Here is a 25910-nt window from a genome sequence, read left to right on the forward strand (position 1 = left end):
CAAAATGTTCATAAAGAGAAGCAAAAAATTACTGAATACATATGTTAGTAAAACTCAGCATAGTACAGATGTACAGCACAGTACACAGAAGTGTTGTGTAGGGAGTCAAGATGGCAAAATCTGGATCCTATTTAGAGTATTATAAATTTTTCTGCTGTTAAGGATACTAAAGATGATCCTTAATTTGAAAATAACTTGGAAAATTTTGCACGAACCAGGCAAATGTAGAAAAGCAAGTACAACATAAAGACAGACAAAAAGAAAAGTGTGGAAGTTGCCATTTGGTAACATCAAATCTGAACAGAAAAATTTGTTTTCTGCATGGAAATCAGGCCAAAAGTATGTGCTCTTCTTTAACTTTATTCATGTCCATAGTCTTACCGAGGCGGACAAAGTATTTTGCATTCATGGCACTGCAGAGGAATAGGGTGAATGGACTGCAACGATCATGAGGTAGTTGTAGGTCAGTGATGCATTTGATCCAGTCTCATGTAATAGTACCCACAAAAATCATTCCACCTGACGTACAATGAATGATGTGGATAGAGAAGTATCTGTTGGAGCACAAAGGAAAGTGACAGTGAATGTGTGTAACGCTGCTGGCAGTAGCGTAGCTGAGCGCTGTGGCACTAAGCACATGACATTGATCCTTGCCAAGGAAGCCCTTAAGCCTATGTTTACATTTAAGGGAGCTGTTTGCATCCTAACGACTTCAACAGCACTTAAATGCACATGCAGACACTTTCTTGAACAGGAATGCTTTCCTCAATACTACTATCTCTTTTAATGATCCAGAAAGGGAAGTAAACTAAGTTGTGAGGAGTTATGAAAACCAGGAAAGAAGTAGGTATGCTTAGAGGAGACATTAGAAACATGAGAGGAAATAAGCAAATGAGATGCAGTCTTGGAAAATGCATAATGGGACACTAATCCAGAAGGAAAACATCCAAAGCAGGTATCGAATCAGGAGAAGAAAGCTGGAAAGCAATAATTACCCTGAAGTATGCCCAGGAATGATAACTTATAACATATTAGACATGAATAAATGATGTTCCTAGAAGCATGTGGGTTTCATGATGATATTTCAGTTCATGGTGAAGTAGGGGAGTTCCATTTAAAAACCTGTAAAAAGAAACAGCCAGCCTTTGGTGGTACGAGAACGTTGGTAGGCTGTATGGCTCAGTCTGCAACTTCAGCATTATCCTCATATGGAGCAGGAACTTTGCTTGGAAGTGTGGGATGCTGATCCAGGACTGATATAATAGTTGTAACTAATAAACAACTGGTTCAACTGGTAAGTGTGCTAAATTAATATATTCATTGTGTTTCAGTTATTATTGCTAACTCCCAAAATGCCACCTACCCACCACGATTCCAAATATTCCTGAAACACTTGGTTAAATAAGTTTAGAGAACTTATTTATTAAGTCTTTTTTTTGTCCTCCATGTATTATTTGATTAAAAGTCCTATTGAATTTTTGCTTGCTTTGTCTTTATGTTGTCTGACTGACTGCAGGTTCATAAGACTCTGGCTGATTTTCCTGAACTTGGATTCAGGTGGCACATGCCAATGAAAATTGTATTGATAGCTCTGGGCACTAAATTCCATTTATCCGGAAAACAGGCATAGTTCATGCAATGCAAACTGCAGGACTGGCACTCCACTCTTGTGAGACCCCACCTGGAGTACTGCATCCAGCTCTGGGGGCCCCAGTGCAAGACAGACATTGAGCTGTTGGAGTGAGTCCAGAGGGGGCCACAAAGCTGATCAGAGGGCTGGAGCACCTCTCCTAGGAGGGCAGGCTGAGAGAGTTGGGGTTGTTCAGCCTGGAGAAAAGGCGGCTCCGGGGAGATCTAATTACAGCTTACCAGTACCTGAAGGGGCCTACAGGAAAGATGGAGAGGGACTGTTTATCAGGGAGTGTAGTGACAGGACAAGGGGTAATGGGTTTAAGCTGAAGGAGGGTCGATTTAGATTAGATGTTAGGAAGAAATTCTTTACTGTTAGAGTGGTGAGGCACTGGAACAGGTTGCCCAGAGAGGTTGTGGAGGCCCCATCCCTGGTAGTGTTTAAGGCCAGGTTGGATGGGGCTTTGGGCAACGTGGTCTAGTTGAGGGTGTCCTTGTCCATGGCAGGGGGTTGGAACTAGATGATCTTTGAGGTCCCTTCCAACCCAAATCATTCTGTGATTCTATGATTCTGTCATGCTTATGAGTGTCAACTTTGATATTCAATTTCTATCTCTGCACGAGAGGAAGAATTTGTCTCTGCTGTCTTGACCACCCTGCTAAGACTGCTGGCAAAGCAACTGTTGAGTTTGTGTTGTAATGCAGGTTTTTGTCTGCTGACCTAGACTATAACCTTCAAACTTCACAGGCTATTAAAGCTTCTCTTGGAATACATATGACAGAGTAGTAACTCTTTTTTATGATTGTAATGCTGACCACTTCCAGAATTGCTTTGAAGTTTGAGGCAAAATTACCAATATCTAGGACATAGGAGTGCTTGCATAACTTCAAAAGGATGTCTCCATGAAACACCTAGACCGTACTTGATGGGTCTACGTGGCATTGCACTGGGCTCTGGAGACTTCCTTGAAGCTCTTCCAGAGTCCTCACTGTATTGAATTTCTTGGGTGTAAACGATCTCTGAGGTTTTGTAGGTTTCCATAGGCTCACAAAATAGAGGATAAGCACGGAAGCAAAAGGGCTGTCTGGTTGGATCCCAATTTTTTCCATCACTTCAGAGGAAGGGTCCTTGTGGTGGCTGTCCATGCAGGTGCTAATGGGTTATCATTGTGTTCAGTAACTTTCCAAGACTCAGCTGCCAGAGAGGGGTCTGACTTTGGAGTGTAAGTCCTAACTAAATGCTATGGTGTAATATGAGCTTTCTTACAACATAAAAAGAGGTCCCAGTCCTTCTGGAACTTCCTTAAGATATAATTAACTGTATTTTCTTTTCCAAGAAAGATATGGTAGTGATATTGAAAAATCAATGCTGATATAGCCCAGAATTTAAATTTGTTATAAGCAGTTTCTCTGGGATATCCTGCGTATTCACGTGGACCTGCAGATTCCTTTGGAGATGTGTCCCACCACAGGCAATTTGTTATGTTTGTGCCATGTTATGGAGACTAGCTCTTTAAGCTTGCTGAACTAGCTGTCTGTTGGACAACCTCCAGTTGGTGCCTGATCTGCTTTGTGAGATCTGGAGAAACTGTTAGCTGATCCTTCCTCAGCTGGACTTAGTTGGGATGATTTATGCCTATGCTGGCATATAAATCCATTCTGTCTCTTAAGATAGCCTTTATTTCCATCAAAGGCGCTCTCATTTGCTCTTTCGTGAGACAATAACTTCTGGAGTCATAACATGGCTTTTGCTTTGCCATACTTTTTTATTTTCCATCTGCAAGTCCTTAGCCTCAATGGCAGATTTTAATAGTCTTGGTCCTTTTCACTTTTTTCCTAATTGCCAATGGCTTTTTTTTTTCTCTGCTAATGTCAACCTTTCTTATCAGATGCTGGCTCGTGCACTTGTATTAACCAGATTAAACATAATATAAAGTTCCACTTGCTTTTTAGGTGATAGTCTGCCTCACCTGCTGCTGCAGCAGCGATACATTGACCTCTTGTTGTGCTGAGTTCATGCCACTGGAGTGAACTAAAGACTGGGGTGTGTGGTAAATATATGCAAGAAATGTGGATTATGAATGCACGCAATGCATTTGTGGTGTTTGCCATAGGGTATGCTATTCCAGATTCTGCTTTTTTGTGGATTCTGACCTTCAGCCCTCTGTTTCCCCTGCCTGAGGTCACTCGGATCTTAGCATTTTGGATTCCTTGCTCATATCTCTGGTTCCAGAACACTTCAGTCTGGACTAGGTAATATCCTCTGGTGGAGAAATTCTCACCTTTTAGTCTAAGAGTGATTCTAGCTTTTATGCTATGTTTGTTTTGTAATGTATTATGTTCTTTTGCCCTGGAGCCATATCTGTCCTTGATTTTCTTGTCTGGGAATGGGTTAGGCATTGCATGATTTGCTTTCTTGACTGAAATCAATTAGATTTTTTTCTTGGTGTGGTTTTTTTTCCTTCTATTTTTCTTAAGTTCTTTCACACAGATTTCATTTTCATTCCCTGCACAACTATTAAAACCAGAAACAGGAGCTGAATCAGCAAATAACAGCTCCCTCTCTTTTCCTAGCACTTCCTGCTTACAGATGCCATGAGTTGGCCCAACACTTCTCCCCCCAAAGGCTCATCTTTGACCAGGGTCATTGTTCCAGAATTGTTGCTGGGGGCTGTTAGTTGACTTTGCTATTTTTGGGTGCACAAAGATCTTCTTACAATGACTGTAGTTTAAAGGGGCTTTATTTATTATTATTATTTTATTTCTAGGTGGGCTGGGGGAATAGGTTGTCTTATATAGCCAGTGTCATTTAAAATACCAATAGTATAAAGCAGAGTAAGGTCCTTTAATTTTTAGTGACATTTATTAAATTTTTGAATACACTATGCCTTCAGTGAAACTCCTGTTCCATTAATAGAATGTCTTGTTATTTCTTCCCTCCTCCCACAGATGTTTACTTATAATAATTTTGTAAACCTAACTGCAAAATATAGGTGCGAGGCCTTGAAGATCTTTTCCAGTTTGGTTTTTTTTTTTTTAACAGTGTATCTACTGTAGGTATGTGATTTTTCACTGGTAAATGAAAATGCCAGGAACTTACCATACGTTACTACAGCTTTGCCTGTAATAACTTTAAATCCCATTATGATCATCTCATTTTACAGCATGCTTTGGTCCTAAGATCAATATATCAAGAGAATAGTGTGCCAGTTACTATCCCTGGACATAAAGATTTCAGAGCAAATACAGCAATCTTACACAGAAGAGAAAAGGCAGCAAAGAGCGACTGTTTAAGCACTGGGTCGCCCACTGGGGCTCCCTGGCTTTCTGTGCAATATGCAATAAGTAATTTGAATATATTTATGCTGAAATGTTTTTGTAAAGCCTTACTTGTGGTTGTAAGAGGTAAGAAGAAGAAGAAGAAGAGGAAGAAGAAAAAGAAGAGGAGGAGGAGAAGACACATGAAGAAATTGTAGCCTTTGTAGGGGTAGATATAGTCTCCAGGGCCTGGACTCAGTTCAGTGTGTTCCTGGTTTTATATAATGCAGTAACTCCTCTACGGAAATTCAGTCCTGTGCATGAGATTCTTTCCCAACATTAAAGACAGTGTAAAATACAGACAAAGATAACAACAAGAAATAGAGATATCGAAAATCGCTTGCCATACTTATTTTCCATAAACTTGTTAGATTTTTACATGTCTTATGGCTTTGACTCCTTCTTCATCCTTTAAGTTTTTGAGCTGATGAAGAAGTGAATTCCAGAACTATGCGAAAGTCCTGCTTGAATTTCAGGCTCCCTAACATGCAAACCTCTAGATATGTATCTACTGTTGTTCCAAAGTGAAATACATTCAAACCACTCTGGACTCTTCAATACATAAGGATTTATCTGCTCAATGAATTGACTGCAGGTTAGTTTCCTCATGTAGAAAACCATTGTGGAGTAGGGGTTTTTTTCTGACCACTTTAGTATATTGGCAGAATCAGCATAGCATCACGAAGGGCTACTCTGAAGCACCAGGATAGTTTTCAATGCATAGAATTAACATTGGCAAAAGTGGGGGAAAAAAAATTACTGGAATGAACTTGAACCTGCAGTGCCTTCTTGAGAGTTATCAGTGCAGTAAGTTTGTTTGCTTGTATTTCAATGCCATTCCAAACCTCAGGTTGGTTCAAGAGATTGCAGTGAATAAATAATTCATAGTCTTTTTCTTATTTAACTTGTTTGATTCTGTGCCGACTGGGCATAACTATGCAGTTGGTGAAAAAGTCTCTGACTCAAAAATTGGGAAACTTAGAGAAAGGAAAGAGAATACAGTGTTTAGGATAAACCCAGGCAAAGCAGCTTCTTTCCCTGAGCTTCAAACTGTTAGCTTTAAAATTTGTTTTGATCAGAAATCAAGGCTTCATTTATATTTCCAAATTTAGACTTTGTAAAAATAACTACTTAAATCCTTGAAGCAGATCAAAATGTTTTGTGGTTTAGGAGATTTTTCTCTCTCAATTTACAATTGCAGTAGATATTTTTACATTTTAAAAACCCTCTTGCAGTATCAGCAGTTCAAACATTCCAGCACTGTGTGTTTGAAAGTGAAATTATTAGCAAAACTAAAGCTGATGACATGGATGTGTTCTCTTTGCCAAAACTGAGGTGCTTCCATAAAATAGCAGAGAAATTTGAAAGAATATAGTGCTGTATATTGACCTTTCATCATTTAAAAATAAATTAGTCGATTTTTCTTATCTCTCTTAAAATAAAAATAACAGTATAGAATATCTTTAAGAATTTATCCCCAGTTATGGAGAATAGTTTAAGGGCTGTGGTCCAGAATAAAGGAATCTAGCTCTGCTTTCTCACGTGGTCTCTGCAGATCATTTGCTGCTCTAAACTTGTGACCAGCTTTGGTTGTGATTTCTGAAATGAATTATTCCTTCCACACTGAAGGCAAGCGTCTGGGACAGAAGGACTGTTTTGTCCTCAAAGACTAGCTGTTTGCAACTTTTTGGATTGGCTTTGTTACCCCATCGCAGTGTTACCCATATTAAAATCTCAGTTACATAATATAGGGAGTATCACTGGGAAAGCAACAGTCAAAGTAAAAAGCAAAGTCAACACCTTAGTGAGACTTCCCAGGTGAGATGTTTGATCGCAAATTGAAAGCATAAACTGTGTCTACGGAAAGAGTCATTCTCAAAACACTTTAAGGTTCAACTTGGGTGATTCATGCTCTTGGGTTCAACCCTGTGAAATGTGTTGTTCCCTAAGGTTCAAACATGAAATCTGGAAAGAGCCAGGAAAGGTAATTTTAGACAGATCATCCTGGCTCAAACTAAATGAGCACACGTTTGTGAATGAAGGTCACTGTTGTAACTCTCCTATCAGTGTGGAGCAACTGTGCCAAGGGGAGGCATTTGTGGAGAAAGACACATGCCATCCTGAGACAAATATCTAAACATCACTTGCTTAAGAAGTCTTATCTTAGGATGGAAGGACCTGCCCTCCCAAAGTGCCTTCCTTTCTCCTTCACATAGAGCAAAATTCTAGATTTTGTCTAGATTAGATGCTTGACTGTCAGATGGCTAGTGTTGGTGGGGTGAGTAGACTATGTATGTGGAGCAGTTACTCTGCCAACAGCCACAAATAATACATAGGATATGAAGGGTGATAAGTAATTACTTGTGCATTCCTACAGCTGTGAATGTGGAAAGGGAGTTTGTCATGTTCTTTGATGAAAGAACAGCCACTGCAAAAAAATAGGGATGTTATCTTGCCTCTCTATCTTCAAGAGCTTCATCGTCAAAGCTGACACTTCAGTCCATTGTTCCTAGGGATGATTTGTGCAAAATGGTCCCAACCTCAATTTATCTGTCTCATTTCATTGCTTGTCTGTTGGGGAACATGTGGTGAACCAGGACAGCAAAATGACCCACAGTTTATGCTGCATCTCTTTTGGCTTCCCAGAGGAACTAGCTTTAGCATTTCACAAAATCAGTGTAGCAGCTTGTTGCATGAAGCAGAAACACTGAGATCAATTTTAGAATATAATGATGAGGTTTAAATGTTCTCAAAATACCATTAAATGCTTATTTTCTCCTAATACACTAGAAAAAAAATGTAGGCTTGAACACTGTTGTTCATTTATGTAGTGAAACTGATAACAATAATCCATTGAGGGATATGTCCATGCCAAATCCTTTTGCAGGGAGTTTTCACTTTCTTTTCCAATTACACATTTTCACTCTTCTAATACATTAAGAAAAGCTTGAATTCCTTAATAGGTGTTTGCACAGCATGTGGTCTTGACAGAGCTAAGAACAACAACTGCTATGTTTTTAAAATGGTATGGTTTGTAAATTGTTAGATTAACCACCATTTTAATATAATTTTTTTTGCACGTATTAGTTTGAAAGTTCACAATAACGTGTAAATGTTAAATTAAGCTGAGCTATTTGGTTTTGTCCTGGCATAATTTCACAAAGTATAAAACCATTTTTATAACAGCATGGGGCTAATACACCAAATATCTTTCCATGTAGAGCCAGAAAAAGGCAAATTGGGAAAGAAGTCTGTGAAGATTTTTGTAATGGAATAAGCTTAAAAGTAAAATTTCATGCTAAGCAATTTGCACCGTATTTGTCAGTGATGTGCTGTAGTTGTAAATGAAACTTGTTTTCAAGTCTTTTGAGTAATTTATTGTGCTTATCACAACACACAATCGGGGTGTTCTCACATGTACACACAGATGTAGGTAACCATGCATATGAACATATACCATTATGTCACTTCACGTATATTTTATTCTCTGCAGCAAGAAGGTGAAATTAAAAAAAAACCCCTTTATCCTGAAGAGACAGTGACATTGTGGAGAAACTTCAGGAACTTCTGGTCTTCTTGCTCTGGCCAATTGTATTGCTTTTGTCTTTTCTTTAGAATTACTTTCCTGTGTTGGCACAGGATTAACTACCTTCTGGAAGCAACTTCGGCTGGTGGCATTCCTCAGGCTTCTTTTTGCTTCTCAATTATCAAGTTCTGACTCCCATCTCAGGAAAACCTTACAGGTAAGAATAATCCACCAGTGCTGTTTTTATGCACTCAGGGCCAGTTCGTTTGTATCCCATGAATGTGGCAGAATTAATTTTTCAGTTGGGTAGTTAACAGCTACCTTCATCTTCAGATGGACTCCACCATACACCTATAGGAAGCCATGGTCCTATTCAAACTTCAGAAAATACAGGGTAGCTGCTGTATTCTTATTTTATTTTTATTATTCTTGGCATTGCATACATGCAGGTTCAGTTCAATTGGCTGTAGGTGAAACAGTAATAGAGGGATACAATAGGGGAATGTGGTTGAGAGCAGAGACTCTTTGATGTTACTAAAGGGGGTGCAGGGAGGTCTGATGTCCCAAAAACAATAGGAAGCTTTCTTTACCAGGAATAGGTTTCAGTGGATTGATGACTGAAAGGTGCACAGCTAGATTTTGTCAACTGGGGATATGTTTGTGACTGACTTTCTCTTTAAGCACCACAGACTTTGTGTTGCTGTCCCAGAAGAATGCATTAGAGGACTGTTGATGGCAGGGAGTCTCCAGCCTTGCTGACCAGGGCTTGGTGAAGTCCAGTGACTGGGAACTGAGGTTAGTGAAATTCAGTATGCAATGTCCTAGTGGTGAAGAGTTAAATGCAGGAGAAATCGGTATGGGATCAGCATGGCTGTTGCATCTTGAGGCTAGACAGTTGCTTTTATCTGGTTTTCTAGTCCTTTGGCCCATGTGCATGCAGAAGCAGCAAGCTAGTTCATGGAATTACAGTGGTCTCTTCTGGTCCTTGTCCTGATGGACCCTGGACTCAATCATAACTCTTGCAGTTCCCTAGTAAGATCATAACAGTTTACCAGCTTCACACTTAGTCAGCTGTGACCTCATCGATGAATTTGCTCAATGCACAACTTAGCTTCTATGATGGTATTTTTCTGTTGTTTCTCTGTTTTCTAAAGCACCAGAAACTGATTGTTGAAGGAAACATGACACAAAGCATTTTGACAAGACCTTGCTGATTTATTAAAATTTTGTCATGTGTTACATCAGCATTTTGTAGTAGTAGAGGCAGATCATGAAATAGTATTTTCCCATGTCATGGAACATTTTTGAATTACTAACATACTTAGCCTAAGGAAGCATGATGGAGGCTGTTGCACAAAATACTAGAAGAAACTTTGATCCAGCGAACACTATGAAAATGAAATTTGTTCTGAAAAACCTGTGTCATAGTATCACTAAGAGTCCAATCCAGTGCCAATTCAAGACAACATGAGTTTTTGACTGAGCATGGGAGACCAGGAGCTGAAAGCATTGGATACTTTCCTGGACCTGATGCTTTGCTGGTCTTCCTTCTGTTAGGCAGTAGCTGAGGTTGAACTGATGAGGAAACAACATCTATTGTCTCATTGGTAAATTTTAATGCCAGCAGCTAGTTCTGGGGCATATTCTGCACTAAGGCTATAATTAGAAAGCAATCTGGGGGTGTCGCTGGGGGAACATCATGATTTTTTCTTTTCCATGATACAGCTCATTGGTTTGCTTATCAGTAAATTGATTAATTGGACATATTTGAGAGTGTTTTCACAAAAATGTTTGAGCTTTATGATTCCCCCCAATGCACTTTTTTCCCTCCAAACTGCCATCATCAGTGATTTGGAAGTGTAGAAAATAGTATTATAAGGGAACAGATGCGAACAAAAGGGGTGAAATTGAATGTATTAGTATTCAGCAGTCTGCTTTTGATTACCTCTGACTGGAAAATATTTGGAAGCCACCAGGGTCCCCTCAAGTGTTATGATTTCGTAAATTCAGCCCTCGTGTGTTGGGATTCAGGCTCCCTTATTGAAATTGAATTGATATTTTGTAAACTTCATTTGTGAATAATGTGATCTGACAGGGACAAATGCGAGGGAGAATTGTTTTCAAACCTTCTCCAAATGAAACTTATTATTGGGTAAATACGGATTTCTTTGTCTCTTTTCCTCTCTTTCTATCCTGAGCGTCTTCATGGCCTGAATATGTATCAACTTTTCCAAGGTAATTGAATTGATTCAGTGATGTGCGGGCAACAGAAATGGGCAATAGAATATATTCCTGATGGGGAAAAATTGAAAAGTAGAGGGATTTCTACTCAGGTGCAGGGCTGGGAGGGTCACAGTGCTATCAGAGGAGAGAGACATGCAGGAGCTTCTTTCTGATTATCTCAGCTTTGGCCACTCTCTCCCTCAATAATCGCCCTCTGATATAACGCCGGCTTTCCAATTTTGCTGGCCAGCACCAGGCCTCAGATGTGTTACATATTAATTTCCCTTTGCAGAAAATTTGCCGAGCTTTAGCTCAAATTCAGTTAGTCGGATTGATGAAAGTGGCAAAAGGATACGACATTTACTGATTCTCCCTTTTCACCTTTGATTAGCTCAACCTGTGAATTATTCTTGCCCTGTCAGTGTGCCATTAAACGAGCTGGGGCCAAGGTTGCAAGTTCATACTTTCTGATGTAACTGAGAGAAAATATGTTGAGCCATGATTTGTCTGACAGAGACCTAGGATCATTTCAATGCTGTGTTGCCATTATTTTAACAGGTCAGCCCTTGGTGAAATAAAGAAACAAAAATAAAAGCTCCATCCTCCTCCTCATAATCTTAATTTCTAGCTCATATCTCTGTCACCTGCTCATTCCCAGTGGTTCTCGAGTGGAAAAACTCATTGTCTTTGCTCCAAATAAGCTGGAAAAGTTTGTCCCTCCCTCTCCTAGTTGATATTTTCAAATTAAAGGTAGCATTCATATCCCATATGGATTGCTGCCACAGGCTGAAATATGTGGTCCACATTTTTTTTTTCCTTTTTGTTTTCACTCATTGAACACATTGCAGGTTTGATGTCTTCTGGAAAGTCCAGGCTCTGGTGCTGAAGTGTTTCACTGTACTAGTGAAGCATAAGGGAGAGAACTTGGTTTCTCACACCTTCTTCTGTTACTGCACTGCTTTAACAAATCATGCCCAGGTTTTGGTTGCTTTTTTTCACTTGATGAGAATCTTAATTTATTCATTGTAAAGTTATTTTTTTATGTGTGTGTTTTGGGGTTTTTTTGTGGGTTTTTTTTTTTTTAACGGCCCAATGGAAACTTTAATTTTGTTATTACAGCTTGTTTGGAAGATTGCCAGTTTTGATTGTCAAGTTAGGCAATAAGTGTTTGAAAGACATTTTCCATAATTATGTTGGGCACATATAGTGCATTTCAAAACACCAGATGTGCTTCAATCCATGTGGCATTAGTGGCTGTGGCCCTGAGCAAAGGGGAAAGATATGGGTTAAAGTGGAAGAAGCCAATGAATGAATAACATTTGCCCATATGTTTCCCTGCAAAAAGTGCGCCACAAATAACCTGCTCTGTAGCCTGCGCAGTGAGGATACACGGTCAATCAGCTGGCAAACCCATTCAGCTCTGTCTATCTCACAATGTCCTCATGCTCTCAGGAACTCATGGAAAGCACCTCAATCCAGTCATCATGGTTTTTGGGTGCTCTCAGGATCTGAAACAGCAGTGAGAACCAGTGACAGTGTCTGCTTTCAGTAGCTGACCTTTCCATGATAATTCTGAGGAAACATTATTGAACTCAGGAGAGATGTGGGTTTGGTCCATTCTTTGCATGACACAATAGCATTTTTACTAGAAATACTTTTTAAGAGGTTTATCATCAAACTATTCCCACTTCCTTTTTTTTAATAAATTACATTTCTGGATATACCCAAAGGCACAATTTGGACCATATTTAACAAGAATTTTCTTATCCTTTATTCAGTGCATAGCTGCCATTTGCAAACTATTCATTTCAAGACATCCATCATAAACCTGAAATTCTAGATTTAAAGTATCTCCCTTTCTAGGAAAACTGGGGTTGTATTGAGAATGGCAGTCTTGTCTGCCTCAGTCTTTCCTGTATAATATATATCAGTGTATAGCTGTTGAGTAGAAACAGGTGTTGAAAGCAGAGAGCAGTGAGGAGGGGAACTGGTGTGCTGAACTCTCTGGGAAGGGCTTCCAGCTGACATGCGGCAAATACTTCTCATGGCTCTCCCATCACTCAGTGAACACAATTGGATTTCTGTAATCTTCCACAACCAAGCTGGGCTTCCCCAGGTCATTAGCCTGGATGTACAGAATCGTCAAGACAAAGCAGAGAAAACCCTCACAATAACCTGTGTAACTGAAAGTGTAAGGTAGACATACTCCTAAAAGCCATTCCTTGTAGAAAGTCACCTTTGGAAAGTACTAAAATCACTGACCATTAATAATGAGGCCTACATTGCAAATTAGGTTATTTTAAATCCATCAAACAACTTTCCCAATCAAAAGAAAAAAATGATATATAGTCATGGTAGTGTTTTCTATCTTTATATAAGTTATTAATTTGTATAGTTAAAAAAAAAAATTGAGTCTGTTCATAGGAACACTTTATACTCTCTCAGCCTTAAAAGTGCTCTAGCTATGGCCTGCTAACTCTTATGGCCATGAAGAATGCATGTCTTGGTTATAAATGGTATCCACTTTAGCTTCATAGCTTAGAGCTGAATAAACACAGAATCACTGAATTGTACTCAATGGCTCTATTTATACTGTATTTTGTTAGCATCTGACATAAATCAAGTGTGATTTGATTGACTATACCCAAAGTAGAGCTGGAATAAAATAATGAGAGCGTTTGTTAGCTGAGCTGCCAGTCTTTAGTAGTAATGACATTTAACGTAATAGGTAGCAGGTAGGTTAAAATGTGCTTTTTATTTGTTGTACATACATTTTATAAAAGAAAGATGTAGTAAGGCCCAGGGTGCAATTTTTCACACCACCCCTCCAGATAGGAAGCTAATTAAAAACAAGGCAAAAAACTGATCATGAATGAATGCATTGGCCATTGTTTAGTGTTATACAGAACTGTACAAAAAAGATCATTAAATTCCATTCATCACTTTGGCTTTAAATTGATGCAAAAGACTTGTACTTCTGTGCATAAGGTGGAGGCTAAGTAGGAAGGGTATTAAATCAGTTTGAGAGTCTTGGGAAAGAAAACATTTAGCAAGAGAAATAATAAAGAGCAGAATATGATAACATTGCTGTAAGGAGTGTTAGCTCGTTTGTTTTGAATGCAGTTCTGAAAGGGCAAGATGGAGGTAATATAAATGTTAATACTAAAATCCAGAGGGTTTGAAATTTTCAGTGGAAGTACTTGGTGTCACTAAAATAAGCAAATGCATTTTTATCATCTTCAAGTTTAAAAGTCTGTTTTAAAGAAGTCTGGTGGTATAAATTTTAGAACTAATGACTTACAAAATTGTAAAACACTTTTTTAAAGTGTACTTTAGACTAGAACTTTATGTTTCAGATTTTGAGTGGCTATTAATTTTTTTAAAAAATTTATTAAACTTCTCTTTTGAAAGATTCTCCAAGTATTGGATGGAACAGCTGAACAGTCTGTGAGCAAGTATGCTTGGATACTAATTAACTGATTTGCGTAAAGCTATTTTCTACAGGCATTGAGAGGATACAATCATTATGGTCATAAAAATTGACTTCTGTTTGTTACACACACTTCTACTGGAGTCATAAAAATTTTTCTCGGCTCTCATGTGTGCATGTAGCTACAAACTGCTTTCAACGCTGCCACTTGCGCTCTGTCATAAAATACTAATTGCTTATTGACCAGGTCACAGAATTTGGGCAAAAAGTATATCTAATACAAATAATGAAATCTGGAAAGCATCCTGCCCCATCTAACATCACAGAGTGTGGTTCAGACCCTGAAAGCAGATCCTCTGGCCCAGACCCATATCCTTCACCAGGGTGTGGGTCACAGAGGGGACTGTTTGCACAGGTTCACACATGAGCTTCTGTTTGCAGGATCAGGACAATCCTCAGGTAAACACGATTTCCCTGAGTCTCAATACGCCCTATAGAAGAGAGAACAGACGTAGCGAGGGATTTCCAGTCAAACAACCGAGCAAGCTGGGTCTGTGTTCTTCCTGCTGAACTTCATCTTATGTTATTAAATATTGCCTATGTCCCTGACTAAGAGCTCAGTGCCAAGGTAAAGGAAAAGGCAGGAAATTTCAAGGGAATCAGAAGGTTTTAGGAACTGGACTGCCAGTGAATTAATGCACAGGCTTTGAGTTTGTGCTGTATCTTGATACCTAGAAAAATCAAGTTGTCCCTAAAAGAAGAAAGTGCTTCCCCAGTGATACAAGTGAAGATGAAAGGCAAGATGATGAAGTGGAGGAGGGAAAAGAGAGAGGACAATGAAACTTTCAGAACACTGGCTTTGCAACACGGTTGTCTGTGCTGCCATGTGTCTGCATGTGCTTTACTCACTGTTGTGCTGGCACTGGGGCCAGCAGATGTGTCTGCGGGTGAGATTCATCATAGCAAGGGGTGCAAGTTGGTCTGCGTGCTAATGAGTCCCCGTGCAGCCGGGAGGGCTGGGGAGAAAGATACAGTCAGAAATTCCTGTTTAAAGGAACTTAAACCAGTCAATGACAGTTTTGCTGGTTTGAAAAGTGTGGTGGAAATTATCCTGAAGTTGGTGTAAAGTCTTACACCCAGGTTGGTCCTTATTGGAGCCATTGAGTATCTGAACTTCCCTGGTTCGTCATGACGAACACCAGCCTCTGCGCAGAGCGCTGGGGCGATGAGGCTGTCTCAGTGTTCGGAGGGCAGGGAAAAGGCCAGTGGCCTGTTCTGCCCCTGACCCCCCTTTGCTTGCTGGTGCTCCAGGAGAGATCCAACAGGAGCTGAGAGCACACAAGAGAGCTGGCCACAAGCTTGGTGCTGTGCGCTAGAAGACATTTTAATGAAAACATCAGCCATTTGGCACAACTCAGCCAATTTCACTAAGTAAATAAGTGAGTTTTGAGATGATTTAATGAGCCAGCTGTCTTAGGAAAGTCTGGACAATGTCCAAAGATGGGTCTGACTCCATCAGAGGCAGAGGTCCCCCCTCAGCTTCAGGCAGGTGATGGAAGGAGAGCAGCTTTGTTCTCTTCCATTCTGTTGCTTCTAAAGCTGCTCTGTATTGTGTACCGCTTTTTATTATGGCTGGGGGGGAGGCGATCTGATTTCTGACTAACAAGCCATTTTTATCATACCCAGCAAGGGACTGAGCAACAGTACCCGACCACTGAAAATGAAAAAAAATCATAGAAACCTGTTGCCATGCTATTCAATTCAATGCCTACATAACTGCTGTGAGCAGCTTCTCAAAGCAATTTGAAAGACTTGGATGACAGAAGTATCTAGCAGAAAACAAACAGCCCTGGATTGAATCCCTTCATAAAAATGTTTTTAATTCATCCTCCGATAACAATCTCATTTCTCATACACAGGCACTGTAACGGTTGCTTCACAGACTGTAAGAGGTTAAAAATAGAAGTGCTGCAAAGAGAGATTTACCTGCTGGTCAAGATCAAAGCATCAAGGGAGATATGTAGTGCTGGGGTGGTTTTGGGTAGCAATGTAGCAGATGCTGAAGTTTATAACTTAAACTCACCCTTTGGGATCTCTACTTTGCTGCTAACTCAAGAGAGTGTTTCAGAGTTAGCTATAGTGGAGACAGTGGCATATCACCTGTACAATGGTCCCAAAAGCCATGATTTCAAAAATGTATTCTGGAATTAAAATCTGTTTCAAGACCTAATTGACATAACCTGGTCTCCATGGGCTGAACAATTTCCTTGTTTCCCTGAAGTTAACAGAGTTGCATCAGGATGTGATGAGCACCATGAAAATCTGATCCATAGAAACAATGGAAGAGACCATGAAATACAACTTTGTGTGGTGTTGTGCTTCTGTCTAAACCAAATCCAGAGGAGTGACCAATTGCCTTAGTGATTACGGTGTAGCAGTGGCAGTTAATGCCTCTCACACTCAGTGTTTTGAAAGATGAGCTAGATGGTCTGCACTGCACATCTTGCTATTTTACCCAAGGTGCAAGGGGTGGGGAGGTGCAATTCCAGGTCACTCTTCGTGGTGTTGTAGTTAGTAACACACAGCTGCGGATCTTTCTGAGCTATCTCATCAACAGAGACCCTGGCAGGTTGGGTTTGCTTCCAGGAAAAAAAACAAAACCAACAACAACAACAAAACCAAAACAAAAAAACCCCAAACAAACAAACACCCCCCCCCCCCCCCCCAAAACCAAAAACTATTTCCTGAGTTTGAATGGAAAGGGCTCATGCTAATAACCCAGGGTTCAGGTGAGCTCTTGGTCTCAGGAGGATTAACTACATGGTTCTTACAATTTTATTGCAGTGTTTCACTGCCCTGTTTGTTTCTCTCTGGTCTAAGTTTTCACATCAGAATTCTGAGTTGGAGGTGTTGATCGTTTTTTCTTCTTTTCAGAAAGCCTGTTTTTTAGCCCAGGTCCCTGTGCTTCTAAAATCCACCCTCTATTAAGATGTTTCAAGTTAGATATCTATTTTTTTCAAGCTTTTTGACTTCGGTTGGGCAGCTAAAGTGCTTTTGAAATTCAGTGTGCCATAGATTGAGCAAGATTATAATGCATCAGTGGCTGCTGTTCAAAAAAATTGATTCGATTTCATTTAAGAGAGAATTTGCAAAGCCTTGTAGAGTTACGTGTGCTTCGAACACACACATTTTATTGAGAATTTGGTATCTTACTCTTTTAGGTAGTTTTGAAAATCTCATCCTAAATTTTATTTAGAATTATTTGATATTTCCTTCAAGGAAATTTATCCATCACCCTTTTATAGGGTAAAATGCTTCTCTCAGAGCTGTGTGGTAGAATTCATCATTGATATTATGTTCTCCCCACCTGCATGCAAAGCAGAACTCTTTCTCTTTGCTTTATTTCCCTGTTCTCTATTTCTCTTTTGCGGTGCATTTACCTCAGTGGCTATTACCATGGTGTTCAAGTCAATAGAATGTCCAGTGTCCTGGATAATATAGTCTTAATTTTTTCACCTACAGGCTTTGATTTTGATCTGGACACTTCCACAACAAGTCCATACTTAATAATTAAAATCTTCATATTTTTTTTTGCACGAGTTCCCTATTTTCCTTTCCGATGCATTCAGGCACTATGAGTTGTTCCCTGAAGCCGAATCTATACTTTTTATTGTTATGTGAATATTCTGCTCATACTAGATATTACACTTTTACTTCCTATTCAATAAATATCCATGACATTCAGCTCAGCAATGGGTATTGGTCTGTCAGAACACTAATTTATGATGAGAATAGTGTAATATCAATAGGTTTATGAATCAGAAATGTGTAAATATGAAAAGCTGTGGTTCTTCTGTGAGTTAAATTCTAAGCAAACATTCCCTTCCAAAATTTAGTAAGTGCTGTTTTATCTCTTCTTTTGAAGCTGATTTGAAATGTGAGGTGATTTATGAACTTAGAAGACTCTTCTTTGAAATGTTTCCTTATGAATTTTGTGACAATATATAAGCCATCAGGTTGTTGAGGATGAGAATACATTTCAGTTACTTCATTGGGATATAGCTCAATATTAACTTTCTGGTCTGCTGTCTTACTGAACAATGCCTGTTCCACTGACAGTTCATTTAGATATTGTCATGGTGTTGGAAGCTTTAAAGGGGTTAATGAGGTATTTATTCCATTATTGTTATTGGAAATTACAGTGTCTAGAACACTTACACAAGAAGATTAAAGATAGATGCTTTAGACCACTTTTTATAGTCTGATAGACCATTATTTTCTGGTTCATAACACAAAATAGTACTTTTCATCAAGGAGCTCATATTCTCTAGATGATTCAAAAATTCACAGACCAAAACCAATGTGAAATATTAAGTTCCTAATACTTTTTTAACCCCAAACAAGTTATAATGCAAATGTTTTAATCAAACAAGGTGAAATTGTCACACACATTTCTCTGTGTGAAGTCTGGCAATGAAAAGGGTGCCTTGAGAAATTGGAGTAGACCTCCCCTAGCCTGGCTTCTACTTAGAGCTTAGCAGATATGGCAAACTCTGCGGCTTCTGATGGTTTGAGTTGTTTTGCACAAGATTTAAAACTTTCTTGCTTCCCTGGTTTTCAATGGGAAGACATTGAGTCTAGTTTTGCTATTTCAGTGTGGTTCCTTGGGGTGATGAGCAACCATTTCACACTGGAAGGACAGCAGGTGTTGTCCATGAGTTGTGTGGTGTGTTTGAGATATTTGGGATCCTGTCCATATGTGTCTTATTATTCGCATGAAAGTGCCAGCTGTAGTTTTTCAGTCCCAAGTGCCAGGAAACCATCTCATAGCCCTTCAGCCTGTTCTGGTTGTGCAGTGTGGTGATGAAGCAACCAGAGGTCTGTAAGGGCTTTCTTGATGGTTGAGAATTAGTAGAGCCAATCTTCACAATCTTTCATTCTCTCCTTGTATAGACTGTTGTCGTGGTTTAACCCCAGCCAGGGTTAAACCTCCTCCTTCTCCCCACAATGAGATGGGGAGGAGAATCGGAAAAAAAAAAAGTAAAACTCATAGGTTGAGATAGAGACAGTTTAATAGGACAGAAAAGGAAGAGGGAAAAAAATTATAAAAGAATATACAAAATGAGTGATATACAATGCAATTGCTCACTACCTGTTGACCAATGCCTAGCAGGTTCCCGAGCAGTAACCGCACCCTTGTCCACCTTCCCCCAAGTTTATACACTGAGCAAGATGTCATATGGTATGGAATATCCCTTTGGCCGGTTTGGGTCAGCTGTCCTGGCTGTGTCCCCTCCCAACTTCTGGTGCACCACCAGCCTCCTCACTGGCAGGGCAGTATGAGAAGATGAAAAGTCCTTGACTTGGTAAACACTGCTTAGCAACAAACAAAACATCAGTGTGTTATCAACACCATTCTCATCCCAAATCCAAACCACAGCGCTATACCAGCTACTAGGAAGTGCACTTCAGTGTCACCCAGGATGTCTCTGATTGAGCCCATGGGTGGGTCTAGGACTCCTGACACTCAGTTTGGTGTCTTCCACTCTAAAGCCCCTCTTTGCCTTAGCATTTTCTTCCTAGATACTCACATGCAACATCCTATGGTCAATTACAAAAATCAACCTGTTAGAAAGAAACTTTGGTGCATCAGAGATTAGAAAATGGACTTTGCTTTAGAGGAGAGATTCAGTCAACATTTAGTTTACATGCCAAGCCTTACAGTAATCCTTGAGAAAGACAGGAAGATAACAGGCTGCAAAACAATATAGTCTAGAGCCAAGATGTATTGGGAGATATTCGTGTAGCAGAATACAACTTGACTGTAACAGAAATGAGTTTTATTTTCACACAGCAGTACAATGCATAATCTGATGCATTCTCAAAAAATAACTTTAACGTCTTGAACATTATTTTGAAAAAAGAAAACTTCAACTGAGAAAGTTTGTGCTTAAAAACAGAAAAAAACCCAAATAATTTCTAGATTTGGGGGTTGGGTTTGGTTGGTTTTTTTTTTTTGTTTTTTTTTTCCATTTATGAAGTGTAGATAGGTTATAAATCAGAAAAAAAAAAGTATTTGTAGATGATACACAGCTAGCAATACCAGTTTCTACTGGCCAGTACATCTGTGTGACTATTTCATCTTCCATGGTAACTTAAACACAAGAAAAAAGCCTTTACAGTTCAGGGCACTGCTGCCTGGCCAGAGATTGAGTGGGTTTGTAATAATTCATAGAGCTTTCACTTTCATTTTTCTAGTGCTGAGGAATTACATTCTGCTATTAAAATGGCTATGTGAATTGCCTGATAAAGTATATATATTCTACCTGCTCAAACAGATAAATAGAACATCATGGAGAGCAGGGAGTTCTTAATAGCAGATATTCTAAAGAATCCAGATGACTTGAAAGAGAATAGCATCGTCTTTCCTCTCATTTGTTGGTTGTTTTTCAGGTAGGATCCCTTAAAGGACGTTGGCTAGCAAGCACTATTTATCTTCCTTGGGCACTAGCCACATGGGTTTTTCCTTTTGTGCTAATTAAGAGCAAGACAGCCTTGCAGTACAGCGTGAATCTGAAATCCTTAAGTGGCTGCAAGGTTGGATAAAGCATTGGGTATCGGCTGCCAGATCTGTGCGTGAAAGGCTTCAGAATGTCCCAGGCAGACATGCTGCAGCAGCGAGTGGGCAGTTTGTGGGTAGTTCAGGCAAGGTCTGATCTACTCAGTTATTCATTTGCATCGGTTTTAACACTCTCAGCTACGCTGACAGCATCTGGACTACAAGCAACCCTGAGGCAGAGAGCTTGGTAGAACTCATGGGAATTTCTAGTGCCCCTTCCATTCCAGAGTCAGAACTCTATCTAGTGGTTTTCCTTCTTCTTTTCAGAATGTATTGATTTCCCTTTCTTGGCTGGCAGGAGTCTGGTGAAAAAAATGAGTCTTTGTGCTGGGAATTTCATTCTTAATGGTAGACAATGCTTGCCTGAGACTTCCAGCTATAAGAGAAAATGCTTCCATTAAAGATAACTGGAAGAACTCAGCCTGGAGAGGTTCCTGGGAGGAGGTGATGTGTGTCTATTGGTTTCCCTGCTATATATGGGCTTTAATTGGTTTGCGTGTATGTGATTGCAGCAAATTGAAGACCCAGCACATGGATCTCAGAAGTAAAGAGAATGTTGGAGACTCAACAACCAGTAAGAATAGTCAGGATCATATCATGCCAAAATACAATTTTTTGGTTGAACTTTCACGCTATTCCCAGAAAAATATCATGGCTCTCATTCCCCAACTTAAACTACTGTACTCAAGGTAAAAGAAAAAGCTGAAAGTATTAAGCAACCTGTCTCTAAGCTGTTTCACTCCTCAAGTGAGTCATGGAGCCAGCTAAAAACAAAAAAATACAAAAGACATTTGTTGGTCTTTGTCTCTTCAGACTCCAGTTTCTCCATCAGTGGCCACAGCCTTATATTCTCAGCGCTCCATAAGGGGTTATGAGATGCTGGCCTTGAACCTTCATAAAAAATCCCAACTGCAAAGCTTTGTGCAGGCTAGGGAATGTAACTGACTGATGTCCACACTATAAGCTTGGATTTGTGCATGCTAAGAGCCATGCACATTCCCAATAACAGTGTCATGCTCTTATTGTCATCCTCATAAACCTTCAGACAAGTCTGCAAAATATCTATTCATTCAGTATTCTTTTAGTTTTTTCTCTTCCTTTCCCCCCCTCCCCTATAAATCCTAAATCTTGCCCTTGCATTTTACAGACTGATAAGTGTCCTGACACTGCAGAACCTAGGGTAGATAGTATCAACCTTCATTCTTTCCCTTGCAGGTGTAGCCTTGCAATATGTGACATGCCATTCATAATATGAGCAGGAGCGTACAACACAGAATACTAGTCTTTTGTTATTGGGTGGAAAATGGAGCTCAATTTTTAAATTGATTTTGGGAGAGGTAGGGAAGAGAAGAAATGGATATTTATTAACTTCTGCTGCTAGTAAAACTCTCCACTTTCAATTTTATAAAAGCGCCCACCTTTGGAGCTCAGGCTTAGTGTCTGTCTCAAGCCAATGAAGCTGTACTGGTTCCCACAAGCAATGCGTCAGTCCTCTGAGTTTCTTCTCTGTAAATTATACATTCAGGTATGAAGAATGTAAAATAAATATTGCTCTGTGGACTGGCATCATAATGTGTCAGGCCCATTTCTCTGTTCATGTTGGCTTGTGTCCATAAGGAACAAGTCTGATGAAGTCAACGGAGTTAAGCTAAGTTAAAAATAGAAAGGCTGGGCTTCATGCTGCTATATTAAGCTCCTACCAGATGAAATTATCCCATCCTGTGTCTTTGCAGTTACTACAATGTGTACAGATACCACTAGTATTTGAACAAATACTCTAAGGCTAATTACTAAATTTTACATGTTAAACCATCAGAAATCAAGAGTTACACCATCGAAGTCAATGGTGCTTAACAAGTCTCAGGATGTTGTTAATGAAGGAAGGCTCATGAGCAGTTCAGCCTAACAAGAAAATGAATGGTGATAGTTCAAAAATTATTCCAATTCCATTTGGGATTGGTGTTATATATGTGGTATGTAGGACAGGTCTTTAGTTAGACTACATTGCTCTAGTTTCATTGATGTTCCTGGGGGGAGGACAATTTATACATATTGGCTATATTTTTATTTTTTCTGACTGCATAGATAACGTGATTTAAAAATATTTTGGTCTGATTTGTGTGCGGGGACAACCTTGTATCTGGTTTATCTAATGATTTTTGAACACTTAGTCACTTTGCATATATAATTGCTACAATGCTGAAATGCTGTGCTGGGGAATGCTACAGTCTGGGAGAGCTGGAAAATAGTTTTAGTTCCATAACATGTAGAAGAATATACCACAACAACATTAATCATTAAGAGAACAATTGAAGTTATTGTTATGCTAGGACATAGTCCTATGTCTCATGTGTAGAAAAATTGCCCATGACTTCAGTAGGAAATTAATTCTTCTAGATTAAATATTACTATTTCTACATTGATCTGTATCTTTCAGACAATGTAATTTGATATTTTATTTTTTTTTTACTTTTTAGCTATTTATTTATGGAACCTTTTTTAACAGAGTTGAACTCTGAACAACTTGAAACAGTTGTTTTTTACCAGTGGTTACCCTTAATTACTTTGTTCACTTTTTGTTGTATTTCTGTTGACTAATTATCTGAAGAGGAAAAGGAGGTCTCTGCAGGAACTGTATGCAGAAATACATTCTGAAAGGCAAGAGTGGGCTCAGGCTGAATTTTGTGGTCCTTGTGAAATGATTTGCAGGTTTTGCAAAGTCTTCACAAATTAAACTCGAGGGCATTGACTTTTGTGAGTGCTGGGTCATGGCCAGTTTTCCATGGCTGGCAAATCAGGGGTCGCAAGAATTCAGTATTGAGCATTTTGCTTTCAAAGGACCAGCTCAAGTGCAGCCATGAGCGGTTACTGTTCTGCTCATTGTCTTGTATTGTGGCTGTTTGAGTGTGAATCTGGAAAGAAATTTAATAATTTCAATACAATTCCTTGGGCTGTTGTTTACATCATATATTCCACCCCAAACAACTTCTATGACTATCACAGAAGAAACAAAACTACCAAGTAGCCTCTCATTTCCTTAGACTTTTTGCCCTGGCCATGGCTGAAGCACATTAGTGTGATGATGGGAATTTCATGACTGATAACTGTGTCATTAAAAGCTCAAAACTAATCACTGAGTATCAGTATATTTGAAGTAGTTTTGCTCGTTTAAAAAAATGATTAAACTCATCTTTAGGCAGAATATCTATTGCAAACAAAAAACCAACCAACCAACCAAACCTGAAAGAAAATTGATTTTTATTCCTTGTAACATTAAAAAAGTGATGATAATTTCTTTCCCCTCTACTAGTAATCAAACATGAGCTATAAGATCAGTAACAAAATTATTCTGCTTTTAGCTGCTAACATACTTCACCCAAACCAGAGCTTATGAGGCAAGCACTCTTGACCTATTTTCTGTGGTTTGCTAGGTTTTCAAGAATGAAAGACAGGAGCTAGAGTGGCTGCACCAAAAAGCTCATGGAAAGCAATAAGTGATCTCAATCTGCTATGTGCAGTGGAGAATCAGCTGTGAACAAGTTTAAGCCACCCTAGTCTCCAAGCTATGCATGATTTATGGGGGTATCTAACCCTAAGAGCAATGTGAGCAGACCACTGCAGTGATTAAATCCTATTTGAATGTTTTGTTAGGATAGTTCATGACAGGACAAAGGGCTCCTTATTCCCTTGCGACAACATCTCACACACAGCTTTCCTCCCTTGGCGTTCTCTGTACTAATCACTCCTAAAAGCTAAATAACAGAGGTTTCTGAAAAAGCCGGAAGGAGGAGTCCTAAGGCAAATGGTTAATGCCTGATCTCCCAGACACAGGGCTAATTAACTGAATCTTTAAAACATCATGATGGGGATTTTCTGCATGCAGGTATTATCAATTATCCCATGAATTCAAGAGCTGCAATTCCCGGTAATTAACACCACATATTCATTGTAGAGGACAGGACTGTACAAGGGGAAATAGCTGCTGCAAACGTGAAATTTTCAAGTTAAATTGTGCCTTTGAATAAAGGAGATCCATACGTTGAAGATCAAGACAAAGAAGTGAAACATGCTCTGTGTGTGATACACAGAGATAGCAAGTGATAAGGATACAGGGAATAAAACAGTCAGATACATTACGCTTCCAGACTGGCATCTGCACACTTCTGCACACATTTGCACGTGCAGTGCCATCATATGCATTTTCTGTCTCGGAGGACGCAGGCAATTAGCAGTGTTATCAGCTGCCAGCTTCACAGGTGATGGGGGAAAGTTGTCACGCCCACATCATCCCAAGTTTCAGTTTAACTCAGTGAGGGCGAGCGCAGGTACTGCTGAGGGCTGCGTGAGCTGGAGGGCACAGGTTAGCGGGGTTTGCTAACAGCCAACACACGCCTTAGGCCATGGGGCACTGGAAAGCTGAGCTCATGATGGGATGCAATTTTCAGGCCTCGGTTGCTTAAAGTGAAATAGTTGGCTGTGTGGCTGAAGCACATTAATGCTAGCTTGATGCCAGTCTGGTTACTGAACTAACACTGGGCTGCACAAAATAGGTATTTTGGTGACTGTGGATTTAGATGATTATAGGTAATCGACTGTAAAGATTAGGGTCTGGGCTCAAACAGGAAGACAAGTTATTCAGCATGGGTGCTACTGATTTCCCCAAAGAGTAACAAGCTTTCTCTTCTTCATATCTCCTGTTCAGTTGGCTTCCCAGTGTTCATGACCGAAGGGAGCGTTCCTGTGCATCACCTGTAAAACAGGGGTAAGAAACAAATTAGTTCTCTTCTTTGGTGTCTGTTGTGATGCAAAATTCATAAAGAGGGATCATTTTAAAAGCATGGGATGTGCAAGACCTGCGCACCCAGCAGTAAAGTTGCATCAAAGTTTTCATGAGAATATTCAGGTTTGGGATTCTGTAGGTGGGTCCCGGGGCAGACTAATCTTGGTCCTGGGACTGACCTGCTATCTCCAGTTTACCCTTTTCTTGCTTACTCTCTCTGAAGGCACTGGTGCTAATACAAACAGGATGATATTTTTAGCTCGGCTCAAGAGGTTGCCAAAGCTGTGTGTTATAAATTATTTCTGATGTTGCCACAAACAGTTATGTTACTGACTGTAGATACGGTTTGGTTTGGGGAAAATCCTTATTGCCAGCAGTGGTGGTA

The sequence above is a fragment of the Grus americana genome, chromosome 4 (genome assembly GCF_028858705.1).
Source record: "Grus americana isolate bGruAme1 chromosome 4, bGruAme1.mat, whole genome shotgun sequence".
NCBI classification, from domain to species: Eukaryota; Metazoa; Chordata; class Aves; order Gruiformes; family Gruidae; genus Grus; species Grus americana.